This window comes from Natator depressus, chromosome 7 (assembly GCF_965152275.1).
Source record: "Natator depressus isolate rNatDep1 chromosome 7, rNatDep2.hap1, whole genome shotgun sequence".
Classification (NCBI taxonomy): domain Eukaryota; kingdom Metazoa; phylum Chordata; order Testudines; family Cheloniidae; genus Natator; species Natator depressus.
In genome coordinates this window covers 41594195-41612942 of record NC_134240.1, presented here as the reverse complement: position 1 = coordinate 41612942, position 18748 = coordinate 41594195, and the positions used below count along the sequence as shown (strand labels likewise).

Sequence of the window (18748 nt, the reverse complement as noted above, 5' to 3'; positions counted from 1 at the left end):
GCAAAGGGATAAAACAACAAAAGGCCTCTGCCTGGGTCTTACCCAAAACTTGCAAGGGAAAAATATCAATTTTACGTAAATTCTACTGAGTCTAGACCCTCTGCTCCTGGCCTGGGAGAGACAGCCCCAGAGCATTCTTTTAGTGCCTGTGTCAGACATTCAACCTCTAGGCTGGGGTCATTAATGATTTGGTGTCCCTTAGATCCTAGGCTCAGACCTGGGAAAAATCAACCTGCTGGCCCAGTTGGAGCCAGGCAGGTGGGCATTTCCTGATTAATAGCTTCCCCCATTGTTACCATAAAGACCCTTAGCCCTGGTCAACACTAGGAATTGAGGTCGAATTTAGCAGCATTAAATCGATTTAACCCTGCACCCGTCCACACGACAAAGCCCTTTTTTCCGACTTAAAGGGCTCTTAAAATTGATTTCCTTACTCCACCCCCGACAAGGGGATTAACGCTGAAATCGGCCTTGCCGGGTCAAATTTGGGGTAGTGTGGACGCAATTAGACGGTATTGGCCCCCGGGAGCTATCCCAGCGTGCTCCATTGTGACCGCTCTGGACAGCGCTCTCAACTCAGATGCACTGGCCAGGTAGACAGGAAAAGGTCCGCAAACTTTTGCATTTCATTTCCTGTTTGGCCAGCAGGGCAAGCTGCAGGTGACTGCAGAGCTCATTAGCAGAGGTGACCATGATGGAGTCCCAGAATCACAAAAGAGCTCCAGCATGGACCAAACAGGAGGTATGGGATCTGATCGCTGTATGGGGAGAGGAATCTGTGCTATCAGAACTCCGTTCCAGTTTTCGAAATGCCAAAACATTTGTCAAAATCTCCCAGGGCATGAAGGACAGAGGCCATAACAGGGACCCGAAGCAGTGCCGCATGAAACTTAAGGAGCTGAGGCAAGCCTGCCAGAGAGGCAAACGGCCGCTCCGGGTCAGAGCCCCAAACGTGCCGCTTCTATGATGAGCTGCCTGCCATTTTAGGGGGTTCAGCCACCACTACCCCAACCGTGATGTTTGACTCCTTCAATGGAGATGGAGGCAACACAGAAGCTGGTTTTGAGGATGAGGAAGATGATGATGAGCTCACAGCAAGCAAGTGGAGAAACCGGTTTTCCCGACAGCCAGGAACTGTTTCTCACCCTGGACCTGGAGCTGGTACCCCCCAAACCCACCCAAGGCTGCCTCCTGGACCCGCCAGGCGAAGAAGGGACCTCTGATGAGTGTACCTTTTTAAAAGCATACATGGTTTAAAAGCAAGCATGTTTAATGATTAATTTCCCCCGGCATTCGCGTCTCTCCTGGATGTACTCCCAAAGCCTTTGCAAAAGGTTTCTGGGCAGGGCAGCCTTATTCCGTCCACCATGGGAGGACACTTTACCACTCCAGGCCAGTAGCACGTACTCAGGAATCACTGCAGAACAAAGTATTGCAGGGTATGTTTGCTGGCGTTCAAACAACATCCGTTCTTTATCTCTCTGTGTCATCCTCAGGAGAGTGATATCATTCATGGTCACCTGGCTGAAATAGGGTGCTTTTCTTTAGGGGACATTCAGAGGTGGCCATTTCTGCTGGGCTGTTTGCCTGTGGCTGAACAGAAATGTTCCCCGCTGTTAGCCACGGGGAGGGAGGAGGCAAAATGCGACCTTGGAACGAAAGCACATGTGCTATGTATGTAATGTTAACAGCAAGGTTTACCTTGAAAGAGTGTACCCATTGTTCTATAAAATGTCTTAAATACCACTGTCCCTTTTTTATTCTCCACCAGCTGCATGTGTTTCAATGATCACAGGATCTTCCCCTTCCCAGAGGCTAGTGAAGATTAGAAGGCGAAAAAAACGCATTCGCAATGAAATGTTCTCTGAGCTCATGCTGTCCTCCCACACTGACAGAGCACAGACGAATGCGAGGAGGCAGACAATGTCAGAGTGCAGGAAAGCACAAAATGACCAGGAGGAGAGGTGGCGGGCTGAAGAGAGGGCTGAAGCTGAAAGGTGGTGGCAGTGTGATGAGAGGAGGCAGGATTCAGTGCTGAAGCTGCTGGAGGATCAAACTAGTATGCTCCAGCAAAGGGTTGAGCTGCAGGAAAGGCAACAGGAGCACAGACTGCCGCTACAGCCCCTGTGTAACCAACTGCCCTCCTCCCCAAGTTCCAAAGCCTCCTCACCCAGATGCCCAAGAACGCGGTGGGGGGGGGGGGCCTCCCGCCACCCAGCCACTCCACCCCAGAGGATTGCCCAAGCAACAGAAGGCTGGCATTCAATAAGTTTTAAACTTTTAAAGTGCTGTGTGGCCTTGTCCTTCCCTCCTCCACCACCCCTCCCGGCTACCTTGGCAGTTATCCCCCTATTTGTGTGATGAATTAATAAAGAATGCATGAATGTGAAGCAACAATGACTTTATTACCTCTGCAAGTGGTGATCAAAGGGAGGAGGGGAGGTGGTTAGCTTACAGGGACGTAGAATGAACCAAGTGGGGGAGGGGTTCATCAAGGAGAAACAAACAGAACTTTCACACCATAGCCTGGCCAGTCATGAAATTGGTTTTCAAAGCTTCTCTCATGCACACCGCGCCCTCCTGTGCTCTTCTAACCACCCTAGTGTCTGGCTGTGCATAACCAGCGGCCAGGCGATTTGCCTTAACCTCACCCTGCCATAAATGTCTTCCCCCTTACTCTCACAGATATTGTGGAGCACACAGCAAGCAGTAATAACAGTGGGAATATTGGTTTCGCTGAGGTCTAACTGAGTCAGTAAACTGCGCCAGCGCGCCTTTAAACGTCCAAATGCACATTCTACCACCATTCTGCACTTGCTCAGCCTGTAGTTGAACAGCTCCTGACTACTGTCCAGGTTGCCTGTGTACGGCTTCATGAGCCATGGGATTAAGGGGTAGGCTGGGTCCCCAAGGATAACTATAGGCATTTCAACATCCCCAACGGTTATTTTCTGGTCTGGGAATAAAGTCCCTTTCTGCAGCTTTTGAAACAGACCAGAGTTCCTGAAGATGCAAGCGTCATGTACCTTTCCCGGCCATCCCACGTTGATGTTGGTGAAACATCCCTTGTGATCCACCAGTGCTTGCAGCACCACTGAAAAGCACCCCTTGCGGTTTATATACTTGCCGGCTTGGTGCTCCGGTGCCAAGACAGGGATATGGGTTCCATCTATGTCCCCACCACAGTTAGCGAATCCCATTGCAGCAAAGCCATCCACTATGAGCTGCTCATTTCCCAGGGTCACTACCCTTGATATCAGCAGATCTTTGATTGCATTGGCTACTTGCATCACAGCAGCCCCCACAGTAGATTTGCCCACTCCAAATTGATTCCTGACTGACCGGTAGCTGTCTGGCGTTGCAAGCTTCCACAGGGCTATTGCCACTCGCTTCTCAACTGTGAGGGCTGCTCTCATTTTGGTATTCTTGCACCTCAGGGCAGGGGAAAGCAAGTCACAAAGTTCCATGAAAGTGCCCTTATGCATGCAAAAGTTTTGCAGCCACTGGGAATCGTCCCAGACCTGCAACACTATGCAGTCTCACCAGTCTGTGCTTGTTTCCCGGGCCCAGAATCTGCGTTCCACCGCATGAACCTGCCCCATTAGCACCATGATGCCCACATTGCCAGGGCCTGTGTTTCGAGAGATGTCTATGTCCTCATCACTCTCGTCATCGCGCTGATGTCGCCTACTCACCCGGTTTCGCTTTGCCAGGTTCTGGTGCTGCATATACTGCTGGATAATGCGTGTGGTGTTTAATGTGCTCCTAATTGCCAAAGTGATCTGATAGGGCTCCATGCTTGCCGTGGTATGGCGTCTGCACAGAAAAAAGGCACAGAACGATTGTCTGCCATTGCTCTGACGGAGGGAGGGGCGACTGACGACTGATGACATGGCTTACAGGGTTGGCTTTCAGGGAATTAACAAAGGGGGTGGCTTTACATCAAGGAGAAACAAAAACAACTGTCACACAGAATGGCCCCCTCAAGGATTGAACTCAAAACCCTGGGTTTAGCAGGCCAACGCTCAACCCAATGCTCAACTCACTGAGCTATCCCTCTCCCCGGTATTTCAGGCAGGACTGAATCTCCATTAAACTTTTCAAGGTGCCCCTGAGAGACCTCACCGAAATGATTGTTGGCCGTTGATTTAATGGAGGGAGGGATAGAGGGAGGGGGGGAGCAAATGAATACAAAACAAATCTGGTGTATTTCTTGCTTTGATCCACTCCATCTATCTTTTATATCTTTGGCTGGCAGCAGACGGTGCAGTAGGACTATTAGCCATCCTCATCTCCTGCCTGCCCGGCAGAAGATGGTACAATAGGACTGCTGGCAGGACTAAAGAGAATGACCTGGTCGAGTCACTCCTAATTTAGTCCCTGCGCCCATGTCTGTCCAGGCGCTCCTGACCGACCTTACCGAGGCGGCCAGGAGCACCTCGGACATGATGACGATGGTTATCAGGCCTATTGCACTGTCTGCTGCCACAAGGCAATGGGTTGCTGCTGCTGTGTAGCAATGCAGTACCGCGTCTGCCAGCACCCAGGAGACAGATGGTGACAGTGAGCTGAGCGGGCTCCATGCTTGCCATGCTATGGCGTCTGCACAGGTAACTCAGGAAAAAAGGCACAAAACGATTGTCTGCCGTTGCTTTCATGGACGGAGGGAGGGAGGGAGGGCCTGATGACATGTACCCAGAACCACCCGCGACAATGTTTTTTGCCCCATCAGGCACTGGGATCTCAACCCAGAATTCCAATGGGCCGCGGAGACTACGGGAACTGTGGGATAGCTACCCACAGTGCAACACTCTGGAAGTCGACGCTAGCCTTGGTACTGTAGAAGTACTCTGCCGAGTTAATGCAGTTAGAGCATTTTGTGTGGGGACACACACAATCGACTATATAAAAACGATTTCTAAAAAAACGACTTCTATAAATTCGACCTAATTTCGTAGTGTAGACATACCCTTAGTAGTGTCTCCAGTAGGATTTTATCTTTGCAATTGTCTTGTTTCCTGGTTGTTGCTTCCTAACAGCCTCCTTTGATTTAATGCCATGCAGTCATGTGAAACAAGTAAAACAAGGTGCTAATGATGATCATAAAAATAATACAGATAACATCTTCATTCTCCACAGCATGAAATTTTATTCACACTAATTTGACACCTGGAAGGCATGACATTTTAGGGACATAGGACTGGAAGGGACCTCCTGGTTCACTAAGGCCAGATCCCTGCTATGACAGGCAACCCTGTCATGCAATCCTGTTCATGAACTTATCTAATTTCCTCATAAAACTAGTTAGATTGTTTGCCCCCACTACTCCTATTGGGATGCTGCTCCCACTCCTCTGATGCTTAGAAACCTTCATATAATTTCCAGTATAAATGTGTTCACGGCCAGTTTTTATCCATTTGTTCTTGTTCCATTATTGTCCTGTAACTTAAATAGTTCTTTTTCTCTCCTTGGATTTTACCCCTGCATTATGTTCATAGAAATTATCTACTTCACTCTTGCTATACTCTGTTCTGTAAACAAATATAAAGCTTATTTTCCTCGATTATTTTTAGGATCCTCTGATGCATTTCCTCCTGCACTGCTCTATATGGTGGCCTGTCCATGTAGTTACAAAATAAACTAATTAACAAATAGAGTCAAAGTAGCCTCTGCCTTTACTGTCTTTTTTTTTTTAAATGGTCACCTTGGTTTGACATTGATCAGAAAAGAATGGGAGAAGTCACGTGGTACCAAATGAAGTAGCTGTAAACAGAGTGCCTGAGTGCGAGTAAACTTCCAGCCTGAGTGCGATTTTCAAAAGTGACTTAGGCACTGAAAAGCCTAAGTCTCATTGAAAGTCAATGGGACTTAGGTGTTTTGAAAATTCTACCCAGGATTAGTCACTCCTGTAGCCACTCCATTCCTAAACTGAAACAATTGGGCATAATGACTGAATTGTACAATGATCCAGAAATAAAGATCTCTTTTCTCTAAACTCTGTGTTCCAATGCTATCTGCTTCAGAACCACTAGTTTACAAGTATGCTGTACACTAACCCTTAATTGCTTCATTTGCCTGGATTTAAAGTTTGTGGAAGGGAAAATAGCACTTCACAGGGAGAAGTAAACATGGGTAATTTTGTATCTTTTCTGAGAATTAATATTGGAATGTCTGGAAATGCTGTTAAGGCTCCACTATAAAGCAATCTTTTAAAATGTGTGGGAGTGCAGAGTTCAAATCACACAAGCAATTTTTACAGAAGAAATTGAAACTTGTGTTTTGTTTTGAGTGGTAATCTGCTCTCTAGAAGACAAGGGGGAAAATCTGCTTTTTATTCATTATAAATTATAGCTTTTATTTTGAAAAGACAAGAGAGCAGGACCATACAATTATATTACAGAAAATAAGGGCTGTGGAACACCTATATTCCTACTCTACAAAATGTTTACTCTCCTGTTTCAGAGGCATGCTGTATAATGGACTAAATGAGGTGCAATCTCTTTGTGAGTGATCTAATCAAGCATTTACGAGAAGAAATCAAGTGTGACAACTCTGCACACATTTTTTTTTTCAGTTTCCTTTTGCCTACACTGAGGTTGTATCTTTTTTCTTAGTAAAAGGCTAAATGCAAAAGCTTTGAGAGCAAGTCAATTTCAGATAAGTGCTCCAAAATGCTGTTTATCAGATGTTCAGTCAGCAATGTCAAATTGGGCTGGAAATCTCACCATAACTACCTTTGGGTGGTGTCTTAGTACATCTCCTTGACTATCACCAGGCACCACAAAAAGAAAAAATGTTTTACACTGATCGTAATCTACAATCAAAAAGTAGATATGAAAAACATGCAGTGTAGATGGTGACTATGGGCAACTTTTAAAAGGAGTCACTAAAGCAATACATGTTAACTTTCATCTGCTCAGTCACTTTTTTCAGTTGCACATTGACTAAACCAGTACCGTTTGGATTTTGTGCTGGATTTCCTCAAAATGGAGAAGAGGATGGACACAGAATTTTGGTGCAGAACCATCACTAATTGTACTTGGTTTACATCATACTTCCAGTCAATTGATAATATTTAGTGTTTCCTTTGTATATTGACCTGTTTGCTCTATCTGTAAGCACAGAATGTGGTCACAGGAAGGTAACAGTCAACACAGTCCTACTGGATTCTTTTTTTCAAGGATTGTTTAAAAAAAAATCTACAGCTAATAATGGGAAGGAAAAATAAAATTCTTTTTGTGGGAAAATAAATGTGAATGGACTGTGACTGCAACTCCTTTCCAGCTGCTTTTGCAGTAGTTAGAAGTTTGAAAGAAAAAGCAGTCTTGCTCTGAACTGCCACTCTTCCCCCACACCTGTCTGAGCTGGAATAGGAGCTATACCTCCTTAGAGCAAGAATGACTTTCTCACTTCCAGTACACTAGAAAACCATTGCTCCTTTCCCATTTCCCAACATCTTGAATCACTCCTATTTTCTAAAATTGGCTACTTCCATCTTTCCAGCAGTGCTGTGGTCATAAATCTATAGGTTGGGAACACATTGTTTTCTACAGCCGCCAGTTATGATGATGCCAGGGCAATAAACTCTGCCTGCAAGATACATATGCTCAAGTCCCATTGCATTCAAAGGGAGTTGCACATGCATAACCAAGCAGAGGTCCTGCTTCTCTTGCCTTGGACCTTCTGCACACCTGTGCAAAATGCTACCCAAACAATGATACTGATTTTTTATAACCACGTTAGATGGGTATAAATGACTACACAAGGTGCCAGCCAGTGGAGAACTAGACTCAGTGACTTCAGATACATCTTTTGCATAGCTTTATATTTGAACTCATAAGTCAAAATTGCTAGTAATTTAAAGAACAAGAAGGAAGAAGTCAGAAACACAGAAAACTGCACCATCTAAAATTCTGTTCTGGTTTTTTAAAACACATTTGAGAAGAGGTGGAGCATTAAAATATAAGCTCAAGTATTTTGTCTGTAGGAATACATTGTTTGCTGTGTGGCTGGGTGAAAAGAGCAACACCTTAGCTAATATTTGGTAATCTGATCAGTTCTTCCATTCTCTGTCTATACCAACAGTGCCTGGGTAAGTTTCTATCGTGGGAGTGTTCAAAGATGAATGGTGAAACTGAAGACTGGTACTTATGCATATGAAAGAGTGGTGGTCTGTGATGCCCTTACCTATTGGGGAGGTGGGGGAACACTTTTCTTCTAAGTCATATTTTAAAAGACCAGTTTTGTTGTAAGCATTAAATGCAATGTTTAATAATGCACAAAGGCAATTGGCTTCTGTATTTCAAAGTCTTGAAGCAAAAGACTTAACGCTACCTAAAGTATATGTATTCTGTTTAATGGAGTTGGACTTTCAAAAAGTGTTTATAACAGGTGGTCCACGATTCAGGGTTTGACCCTGTAATGCCCCAATCCCACAAAGTGGAGAAATATATGCCATGCTCAAAACAGTGAAGTTACACCCTTTTGTGCATAGATGTATGTTACATGCAAAATTAGTTACTTTTGGGGATGGTGGCCGTAAAGGGTGGCCAACACCATAGGACCCTCATTTATAAAGTGGGAATAAGAAACACCATCTATAAATATGTTCTGCTGTTAAGAGCATTATAGACAGTATTTACAGTGATCCATCTGCAAGTGGGCAAAGTAGCTCTGCTCTGAGGTGAGCAGATCTCCTTAGTTCTTCTGCTACTAACCTCCTTTCATCCCTATCCATAACTGAGTCTTTAGAGAGTTTCTTCCTTTTATCTACTTTCTCAAAGCAAGTCTGAATTTTCTCAGTTATTATAATTATCTTAGTTATTATAATGTGTTTTAAAGGATGGTCCAAATCCTGTGCTTCACCTAATTACAAGTAGCACTGGGAAAGCAAAGGCAATGCAAGTTCAAGCTTCTACTGTTCATGACAAAGTTTAGAGATCTCAGCCCTGAACTACTATCTCTTCTCCACTGCTCAGATCCCTGATCAGAATGATCTTTGGGGAAGAGAAGCAGTTTACCCTCTTTGCCTTAGTGTAGCATGATATAATATTTGTGTCATGGCTCCAGACATTTTGAAGGCCTAAATCCATCTGCTAAGCTGAACTTGCTGCGTTCAGTTCAGCAAACTCAAACATGACCACTGCAGGCTGTTTCAGCTTTCTGCCCCACCCTACTTACTGTGCAAACTTACACAGAATGGAGTTTCAAAGCTAGTGTTCTTGCTGACTAATAGGCTGATTGAAGTGTACTTTGCATGTGTTACCTTGTTTTACTGATACTAAGCTTTTAATACCAGTAAATTTACTGCCAGTGGGAAAAAAAAAACCCTAATAAACTTTTCATGACTCAGCCTACCGCTGTCATAAACTAGTGAGTATTTACTAAGTGGCTAGACTACCACTGTGTTCCTGTCTGGGGAATGGGCTGAATGAGACAGCACAGAGAACATAAGAACAATATTATTAATCACAAATATGATATGAAAAAGATTCAGTTGCATCTAATCCCAGAAGCCTTTTAAGTCAGGCCTAGAGCCCAAAGTTGTAGCTAGCAAACAAACAGGACACAGAAGTGGCAGTTGGAAGCATGTGATGCATAAGGCGAGCTGGGCATTACAGAGGGCCAGAACTATTTGTTAAGGTTACACAGCTGTGAACTGTTAACTTAAACAATCCCTTATTCAAACTGGGGCGTGTGACTGGTTCCTTATATTGTTTCCACATTCTGAGTGAATGGCTAAAACATTTTAAATGGGAGAAAAACTAAATAATGACTAATGCCCTTCTGGGATGGATAGTCAGCTAAATAATTTGTGCTAAAATTAAGAGATTCCTCAAAATGTTCACGAACACCTAATAGTAGTCTGAATATTAATGAACAACAGCTATGGTACCATGAATCACAGTGAACTGAATACAACTCTTATCCATGAAAATAACTTGTGAATTAGATAGGTTTGGTATGTTGGGGTTTTTTTCCCCTCACACTATTTGAACAGCCTTATTATTTAATCAGACACCATCAATCAGCAGCAGGCACCCTTGATGTGTGGCAGATCATACTTAGCCAGTAAATAAAAGGTATACATGGCAAGTGGGAATTGAATGGCTCAGGTGACTAGTACGGGCAATAGCGCCTATCATGCCTCTCAGGTGAATAATAAGCAGAAAGTTGTTTTGTGGCCTTTATTAAGTTCTGTGGTGGTCTCAGTCAAGTTCACAGTGAATATGCATCTAAATCATAACTGTCAACACTATCATAATTAGTGCTGATAGTCTCAGCAGCAATGACAAGTAGAGAATCAGTCCTTACCTCTAGCTAGGACAGGGGCACACTTCTGTTTCATATCCAGAAGCGTGAACTGCCACTGTATATGCTGTCCTTGTTCTGTAGATAAATAGGAATTCAATTTTCAGCTCCTTTTAGCAGAATTAAGATCAAAGAGAATTACTGCAAGACAAACAAAGCAAAAGAAGATTGCTACATTCCTGCACACCATAGCTCCTCCTGCAGCAGTCATAGTAATGTAAAATCAACTAGGAATAGGACTGTGGTCAATTGCAGAACTGCACTGACACACACCCTTCCTTGTTGTGCTATAACCTTCACTACTTCATACTCTCTTTGCAAACTAGCATTGTAATAAGGGGAAGTGTCACAGCAATGCTGGTCAACACAGACGCTAACAATTTGACAGAAGGCAGAGTGAGACCTAGTAGAAGGGTATGTGCACTGTGGAGTTTTAATGGTACCAGGAAGTCGGGGGGTGGGGGGGTTAAGCTTTAAAAACTCTTTTTAATGAACGTGGATTAAACACAGGTAGCAGTATTGCCAGCCTCAACATTCAGCACTCTTGAGAACCTAACAAAATAAGGAGCTTTTAAAACAACCCAACATTTTAGGTTCTTTTTATTGTCATCCTGGATTTCGAGCCTTTAGGATCCACGTGGGTCACGTTTTCAAGCTTTTTTCCCCCCTCACAATTCTGAGGACTAGAAATATACTTTTTTAAAATAAAAAATTTGCTTATACAAAATATGGAGGAATTTATATGCTTGAATCTGAAACTGAGAATCTCTTAACCTATATACCTCAACAGTCAAGGAAAATTAAAGCCATGGTGTTTTGTTTTTGTTTTTTAATTCCTAGTATCTACTGAACTCTATGCAATTGAAAAATCTGATGCAAACATACGCTAAAACATGAAGATTATGTCTCTGATCCTGCAACATGTAGCACATGAATGGAATGCCTCTACCTGTGGAGATCCCTGCTGAGATCAGTAGCCATCTGTACAGGCACAGCAGTCTACACATTGCAGAAGCAAGGCCTAAAAAGGTAGAAACAACTGAGTCAAGTACAGATCATGATCAAAGACATGCTGACTAATACAAAGAAAAACAACTTCACAAGTCAGTATCAAAATTAACATATTTTTAAAAAATTTCATATTGTTGTGGAAGGATCCCCTGAAGCAGAATTCAGCTTCACTCAATCTCTCAAATGGATGTGGCAGGCAGACTTTATTAAAGGGATGAATCCTGCCCATTATGCATCTAACTCTCTGTGCTAACCCGCAAACAGGTATGAGAAACTGAAGGAAAAGTTTGTGTGCGGTAAGTGAAGGTTCCTGGAGAAGACTCCAACATTCTAAAGCCAGTTAGTTAAAACTATAATCAATTTTCTGAATACTTCAGAAATAAATAGAGAGGATAGAAAACAACAGAGATTAGTTCAGGAAGTATTCAGCCTCCCTACTTTTGCTGTTCTCATTAATGGAAATCCCCATAATTTTTAGACAAGATTGTAGCAGGCTCCTCCCTCTGTCACTCCCTTCCCCTGCCTCTGTGAGCAAAGGGGAAGTGAGACTAGGCATTTATCGCTTAGACTTGGGAAACAGAGATCAACAGAAGCTCACCCTCCAGCTGCATCATGGGGCTCAGTGAATAAAAGTACAACTGTAACTGTTGTGAATTGATGCTTGTCCCTACATAATCATGTGTGTATCAGCAAAACACCTTTCCTTAATTTGGAGTCCTTTTGGCCCCATGAAAAAGATATAGTATTAGTCCAACTCAGAGGAGTTAATCACACAACCTTGGAAAAGTGCTGGGTATTAATAGTGGTTTGGTGCATTCAGGAAGCTCATTTTTATTCTCATTCTCAGTTGTAAATCTTTTGCTGTCACTTCACTGTAGAAAATTTAATTTCACATTTCTTTCCATCTACTTGTAAAATAGCTTGTAGCCATACCACCTTCTATGGTGACCCTGTCAGATTTCACACGCTAAGCAGCCTCAGGCAAGGTGAGTGTTTGGGTTGTGAGATCTCTAAAGAAAACCCAAGTACTTTCAGTATTAAATCAATACCTCAGCATGGTGTAGGGGGGTGGCATTGTGCTACCTATAGTGCAGTCTGACAGATGCAATGTAAAACCACAATTGTCACCACTTAAGGTGATTAAAAAAAATCCCCTGGTACTTCACAAGAGTAGAACTATTAGCCCCAGTGTCTTGACCAAATTCCAGCTTGTATGATTACATTTTACCTCTCTGACCAATACAGCTTTCAGGTCAGCAGCCAAGTATGCTGTATGTGAGTGCTGTATGCTGTTCAACAATTGCTGGTTTTCACACTATTGTTTAATGACCATTTGTGGTCAGCAAAGTGACTGTACAAACATAAATATGTTAGTAACGCTTTCTAAGTTGCTTTGGAATCTACCCAGATGAGACACTATCACTCTGTCCTCTCCTGGTTCTCCTATCTCTTTAATCACTCCTAAAGCATGTACTTTGGAGGATTGTCCTCCTTTGCCCTTCAATTTTTGGTGGGGGTTCCACAGGACCCTGTTCTTGGTCCCCTTTCAGTCTCCCTCTATATTACTTGTGGGTAACCTCATTCACAACCACAAATTCAACAACTATCTCTATCCTGTGTTGACTCATAGGTCTACCTCTCCTCCAGACCTATCTCCTGTCCAAAGTAAAGTCTCTCCGTATCACCTTGCAGACACATAGCCATCAGCCCAAGAGCAACAGGGCTGAAATAATAGTTTTTGATCTGTCCTCCAAGCTCTCTCTGTTACCTCCTTTCTCAGTCACTGTAGACAACATCACCATGCTGCCTGTCACTCAGCCCCGTAACCTGGGCATACTCTTTCACTCACTCCTCTCTCTACGTCCTCACATCCAGGCTATGTCTAAATCTTGCTGGTTCTTTCTGCCTCACATCTCTAAGATATAGCATTTCCCATCCATCCATCCAGCTAAAACTCTCATCCACACTCTTATCATCTTGCATCTCAATTACTTCAAAATCCTTCTTGCTGGCTTTGGCAAGTGCAGTCTTGCCCTACTCACATCCATTCAGAATGCTGTTACAAAGATGACTTTCCTACTCAGTCACTTTGACCATGTCACCCCACTCTTTGAACCCCTCCACTGACTCCTCCTCCTCTATCACATCAAACATAAGCTGCTTGTCTTCACTTTCAAAACCTTCACAGTCAATCCCCACACTATCATCAGTCATTTAACTATCAAACTGTCAACAAAAACCTTCAGTTGGCCCATGATTGCCAGCGTCTATTGCCTGTTTGTTAACTTTCAAACAAGTACCTTTGTGCTTGCTGCCCTACATGCTTGGGACGTGCTCCACGTAAACATCCACAAAGCAACCTCATTTACACCTTCAAATCCATAGACTGTCCTTTGTTATGATGCCTACAAAAAAAACAACAACTTGACCACAGGTAGGTTGTTGGTATACTGAGACCACTGCCTATCATGCTGACCAATACTGTCTCATTGTTTCCTTGTAGTCCTCCATGAGGTTGCCTGTATCCATCTGTTATCTCTTCTCTTATACTAAAGATTGTAAGCTCCTTGGAGTAGGGACCATATTTTTATTCTGTGTTTGTACAGCACCTAGTACAATGGAGTCCTGATCCATGAGTAGGGCTCCTATGTGCTATAGTAATACAAACAATATATAATAATAAATGTAAGAAAGTAATCATCAAAATCCATTGTTTAATTTTAAGGTGAACCTAGAGAAACAAACCAAAGTCACTAGGAAAAGGCAACTGAAAACATAATAAAACAAAACTAGAGTTTTAGAATCATTGTTGATTGGAAGGAACCTCAAATTGCTAAGGCCAAGAATTTGCTTTATTAAGTAGGAAAGATTCTACATTGTACTCTCCATGAGCCAAATCTTAAATTCTTACTCAGTCCTAATGTAGGCAAACTCCCCATTGACTTTAGAGAGCTCTGACTGAGTAAAGGCTTCAGGATTTATATTCATAAGGACTTGAAAATCTCTATTTTTAATTTTTATAAGCCTTGTGAAAATCTTATAGTCCAAAGATTAAGAAGCTATTTGTTTTAGAAAGGCTTATTTTAAAGTAATGGATACCTAACAGAGCTAACAATGAAGTGCAACTACATAGTGCAACCATAAAACAAAATGGATTCTCCCTGTGCATTTTATATTGCTTTAAATACCAAATTAATAAGAAATGATCTGACATCCATTATAAAATGCTACCCATGTTGATGACGCTCATTGGAAGTACTGAAATCAGGAAACTATCATTTGGACAGACTTGAATCATGGCTCATGAATTTGTTTTCACTTTCACCTTTCATTTAATCCTTGTAGTTTTAGTTTTGTTTTACAGAAAAGTATATCCATACATTGCTACCATATAGAAAGTTCCATCTTATAAATTGCTCTGGAATTTTATGTGATAGGAGTGAGCACTACAAGTTACTTTTTATTGAGGTTCCAGTGAGACATAATAGATTTTAAAATAGAATTAAAAATTATGGTCTGTGGTCTAGGTGAAGTTCTTAAGTGTGAAGTTCCTGTATCATAAACACAATCTCTTTGATTATACTTTAAAATCTCATCACAAGATATAAGAACATGTAACTGTATGAAGATATGTGCAGTTTAAGTAGATTTCATTTATTATCGAAAAGGGGTTTTTTCATTCCTTTTGTTCTGAGCATAGCTGTAACTATATTACATCTCCCCTAGTTCTCAGATAATCTTTCATATTTTTTCTTTTAAACTGTAAATTGAGATTTACTTTTGATCAAGCTCTTCATTTCAAAATGGAATTATGATACAGGTGGTCTCTGCAGTAGATTCAGAGGCCTTGAGACATTTTAGAAACTTGCAAGTTGTACCCTTTGTACTTTTGGTAGCTACAGACTGGGAAGGTGGATGGGTGACTGGGATAAAATATCAGAAATTCAGGAGGAGGTTGACTGGAGCCAGTGTACACTGGGTTTGACTTTCTGTTTGGACAGAACCTAATCTGCATGGTTTTGATCACCCTCAGTTCCCAGAATCTAGCCCAAAGACAGCTGTAAATAAAGAAAATTAAAGATATGTATGTCCCATAGCTCCTGTACAGCCCTAGAGAGGTGAAAATACATTGGGTTTACTACTATTGAATTCAATGAAGTTTAACTGAAGAAAGATAAAGTAATTTAGGTGAAGATCTGACAAGGAAGTCCACTTTACTAATGAAAAAGCAGCTAAGTGCTAAAGAGGTTGTTAGGAAAGTTTCTCTCTTCCACACCAAGAGTAAATGTGTGTTTTATTTATCTGTTATTAATGGTTCTGGGCATATATGTTTAATAGTCCTTTTTTATAATTATAAATAAAGGTCTAATTTTATAACCGGAAATGCTGCTTTTCAATAAGGGAAGACAAACTCTAGATTGATTGATTTACCATCCTCATAGCCTATATTTTAAAAATAGACAACGGGAGGGAAATTGGGGAACTCCACTCAGAGGCATCAATCAAGGTCAGGCCTCCCAATGAGGGCACTGTATAAACATGCAGGAAGACACAGCTCCTGCCCTGAATAAATGTAACTCCCTGATCCTGCAAATATTTGATACACATGCTTAACATCATGTACATGAGTAGTCCCAATAACTACTCCCCAGCTCCCATGTGTAAAGTTAAACATGTGGAAAGTGTTTACAGGATTGGGGCCTACTGAATTTTTGCCATCCTTTAATACAACACAACTCACATTTTAAAAGCCACCAAAAAATCTATTTTTCACCTTTAAATAAACAACACTTTTTGTACACTTAAGACAATCTTTCCCAAAGGATTAGGCACATATGCCAAGCATTAGCCCAGCAAAACTTTTACACAGATGGAATTCAAATGCCCATCACCAATGGCTGAAAATCATAAGCCACCTCAATTGAGTTTGGTATCTTCTGTCCACTTTCTGGTGGACAAATGCCACATCAAGAACATCACTGTGGCCTTTCTGCCAAACCCCATAAGAGAGCCAAGATTACTAAATAGCTAGAGTGAACATTAAAAAAACTTGTTCAGATAGAGTAAGCTGGCTTCCCTAAAGGACAAGCATCTCCCAAAGAAGAAGGGCTGCTGCAACTACCCTAATTGGAGTTTAAGATTGAATGAGTTTGGTGAGATTGGTCCCATGCTGGAACCTTTGCCTTTAATGCTGACCTAGAGCTAAACTCTTAGGTCAAGAGGTCAGGGAAAGCTCCTTGCTGGTCTCAGAAGAACTCAAACATGAAGGGGAAGGGAGAAGAGAAAAAGAAGGGGAAGGCAACATGAGTGAGAGTAAAAGGGGAGGGAGAGGAGAGTAAAAGAAAGGGGGAAAGTACCATGAGGGAAGGAAGGTGAGTGAGAGACGGAAAGGGAGACAAGTAAAAGAGAGGGAAGGAGAGTGAGAACAGGAAAAGGACGAGAGGAGAGTAAGAGAGAGGGAAGGTAGCGTGAGGGAAGGGAGAAAGGAAAAGACGGGGGGAGCGCAAGGGAAGGAACGAAGGGAAGTGAGAAGAGGAGAAAACAAGAGAGGTGAAGAACCGAGCGGAGCAGGAGGGTGGCTCTGTCCCGCGCTCCGCCGCCGGAGGACGGGCTCTGGGGCTGGGTTTCCCGTACCTGGTTGGGCGGGAGGCGGTGCAGCAGGAGCCCACACACACGCGTCCGGTGGCGGGGCGGAGCCGGCAGGGCAGGTGAGCGGGCCGGGGCTGAGGGAGGGCGCCGTGCCCCCGGAGGCGGAGCGCGGGGGGCGGGCCGAGCGCCGAGGGGGCGGGCCGGCCGGGCTGGGCTGGGCTGGGCTGGGAACTCGCTAGCTCTCGGACAGGGAGCTGCCGCAGCTCTGCGCTGTCTGGCCGGGACGCTGGCCCCGCTGTCCTCAGCTCCCCGGGAGGCGGTGAGTGTCTGGGGTCCGCGCGGGGGGCCCCGCCCGGGTACCTGCCGCCGGGGCCCCGGCTCGGGGAGTTCCCGCTTCGCACGGCAGTTCCTGCCCCGCCCGGCGCCGGGTGAATGAGGAAGCGGCACCGGCGCTGCCTTCCCCACCCCTCCCTCCGCAGGAGGCTCCTTGGTTGGGGGGGCTCCTGTCCCTGTCCCCGCTCGGGGGGTGAGCATCTCCGGGAGGACGGGGGGCAGCGCTCTGTCTGCTGCAGCCTGGGGTCTCCCTTTAGCTGCCCCCGGGGACTCAGGTTCCCCTCTCAGCACCGGCAGGGTGGCGGAGGCAGCTGCCTTTGGGCTCGGGACGGGGACACTCGTGTAAGTCAGTAAGGGAGCCTTGATCTGCTGGCGGCGCGAGGAGAGACGGTCCGCGGAGCTCGCACAGCAGTGGGGTAAACAAGGGTTGCCTCTGCCATCCTTTGCCGAGGAGATAACTGCACCATGGCTTCCTGGCTCTGTGAGCCTCCATATTTTGTGTAATGACTCCGTGGTGAATGCACAGACATCGGGGAGCATATGCGATACCTGTAAGACCTTCTGTGGGCTCGGTCCGTCTTCTTGACAGTTTTGTTTGCTGACCTTGGATCCTGTTTTTCTTCTGGGTAAACTTGGTCCTAGGAGTTACGCTATTTACTTTAGTCCTTTACCTTCCCAGGGTCTTGCTGCAAATACCTTACTTGTTACATGCTAAACTTTGTTTGCGTCAGAGTTGGTCAGTGGTGGTTTGTAAATCAGCAAGTGATTTTTGTTAAATCACTTACTGAATATTTATGAGTCAGGTCAGTAAACACATTGAAACAGGGGACTCTGGCTAACTCTGAGCTAAGATAGTGACTATAGAAGTTGCTGCCAGTTAATATACATGATAATGGACTTGCGTAACAAACCCTGAATTTAGTACGTTTAGAAAGCAGATAAAAAAGTCTTCATAGCTGATTTGTGTTCCCTGTCTTCTTGAGAGGATGGGAACTGGCAAGAACACATTGAAATTTTTAAAATTATTATTGTTGTTGAAATATAGCCAACATGACAATTGATTCTAATCAAATGGTCCTTGCAACAAATGATGGCAGTAATATAGTTTTTAGTTAGGCATTTTCAGTGATGCTCTTGCTTCGGAAGTGAGGGGCTAGGAAGTAAGGATGCTTATACTCTTCCTTAGCATGTCTTCTGGTTTCACTGTGATAATAGTGATCATTAGCTCCAGGAAGCACAGCTAACCTGAACAGGGAAACTTTGTGTTCAGGGAGGAGTTATAATTTAGCCCATACAACTCAAGGAATGCTACAGAATGAAGTAATTTATTTATCCATCATATATCAGCTATACGTTTGATTATAAAACCGCCTTAGCGTCTGTTGATTTGGGAGATGAAACAGCATATCAGCAGAACAGACTTTAAAAATATATATACGCCAAAAACAAATGGGAGCAAAGTTGAGTTTTCAGTGAGTTAAGCGAATTGTAACTGTATGACAAG

The 18748-nt window shown here is 43.5% G+C and overlaps 1 protein-coding gene and 1 long non-coding RNA gene across 4 annotated transcripts in view; one reads left to right on the top strand and one right to left on the bottom strand.

Annotated features, from left to right (window-relative positions):
* Positions 1-2419: 2419 nt before the first annotated feature.
* Positions 2420-17906, bottom strand: LOC141990703 (uncharacterized). The gene is made up of 5 exons (XR_012640239.1): positions 17794-17906; positions 11261-11332; positions 10315-10452; positions 4970-5043; positions 2420-3816 (listed from the first exon to the last, which is right to left on the bottom strand). It is a non-coding gene; the product is annotated as an uncharacterized LOC141990703 (long non-coding RNA).
* Positions 17126-18748, top strand: part of PRKCD (protein kinase C delta) — a 122695-nt gene continuing 121072 nt past the window's right edge. For 2 of the 3 annotated variants that reach the window (XM_074958232.1, XM_074958230.1), the window contains exon 1: positions 17126-17230. The gene's annotated coding sequence lies outside the window, so the exon portion shown is untranslated. Of the gene's footprint in view, positions 17231-17726; positions 17796-18748 lie in introns of those variants that run through there. The other variant, XM_074958231.1, reaches the window with a different exon arrangement.